At 49.2% G+C, this 1,367-nt stretch overlaps 1 pseudogene; it reads right to left on the reverse strand.

Annotated features, from left to right (window-relative positions):
- Window positions 1–6: 6 nt before the first annotated feature.
- Window positions 7–990, reverse strand: LOC108525262 (keratin, type I cytoskeletal 18 pseudogene; annotated as a pseudogene).
- Between the last annotated feature and the right edge of the window lie 377 nt (window positions 991–1,367).

Below are 1,367 nucleotides of genomic sequence, written 5' to 3' on the forward strand. Positions count from 1 at the left end.
CCAGGTCAATCTCCAAGGACTGGACTGTATGTCTCAGCTCCATGAGCGTCATCTCAGCAGCTCCAACCTCGGCAGACTGCGTGGTGACCACTGCGGTGCTCTCCTCAATCTGCTGAGACCAGTACTTGCCCAGCTCCTCTCAGTTCTTTGGAACCAGCTCGTCATATTGGACCCAATGTCCGCCATGATCTTGGTGAGGTCGTGAGATTTGGGGCATCTACCTCCATGGTCAACCCAGAGCTAGCAATCTGGGCTTATAGGCCCTTTACTTCCTCTTCATGGTTCTTCTTCATGAAGAGCAGCTCCTCTTTAAGAGCCTGGATCTCTGCTTCCAGCTGCAGCTGAGTGACATTGGTGTCATCAATGACCTTGCGGAGCCCATGGATGTCGCTCTCCACAAACTGGCACATGGCCAGCTCTGTCTCATACTTGACCCTAAAGTCATCACCAGCAAGACAGGCATTGTCGATCTGCAGAACAATGTGGGGATTGTCCACGGTATTTGCAAAGATCTGAGCCCTCAGGTCCTCGATGGTCTTGAAGTCATGGCTCTAGTCTCTGACCTGGGGTCCCTTCTTCTCCAGGTGCTCCTGGATTTTGCTCTCCAGTTTCTGGTTCTTGGTCTCCAGGCTCCTCATTCTGTCCAGGTAGGAGGCCAAGTGGTCGTTCAGACTTCGCATGGTTTCCTTCTCATTCTGGATGACTCCCATTCCTGCCAGACCCCGGCCATCACCGTGGGCAGGCCCCGGACCCCATGCTGCCCTGGAAGCTGGTGGAGCAGGACGTGGAGATCTGGGAACCAGAGCCCCTGACGCCTGCATAGACGCTGGCCACACTGCTGACCAGCTGGGTGCCTGGACAGAGCCCAGGGACTGGTAGTTGGTGGAGAAGGTAGAGCAAGTGGTGAAGTTCATGCTGTCCGGGGAGGAGAGCAAGAGGACAGGACTCAGGTTTTGATGGCCAGTTTTTTTTTTAAAGCTGAAGGTAAATCTGTAGAAATAAATTTTCTACCTTTAGAAAATAAACATTCAAATGTTGTCCAAATAAATACCTTAAGCTAAATTTTCTGATACAGTTCTCTTTCCTTTGAGATTGTTCTCACACATGGATTATAAATACCTAGTAAAAAGACTGCAGATTAATTCCCTATAATAATGTTTTTTTGTTTGTCTGTTTAAAAAAAAAAAAAGCATAGGCTGGGCACGGTGGCTCATGTCTGTAATCCCAGCATTTTGGGAGTCCAAGGTGGGTGGATCACAAGGTCAGGAGTTTGAGACAAGCCTGTCCAATATGGTGAAACCCTGTCTTTACTAAAAAATACAAAAATTAGCAAGGCGTGGTCATGCATGCCTGTACTCTCAGCTACT

Source organism: Rhinopithecus bieti, unplaced genomic scaffold, assembly GCF_001698545.2.
Source record: "Rhinopithecus bieti isolate Rb0 unplaced genomic scaffold, ASM169854v2 scaffold_29535, whole genome shotgun sequence".
Lineage (NCBI taxonomy): Eukaryota > Metazoa > Chordata > Mammalia > Primates > Cercopithecidae > Rhinopithecus > Rhinopithecus bieti.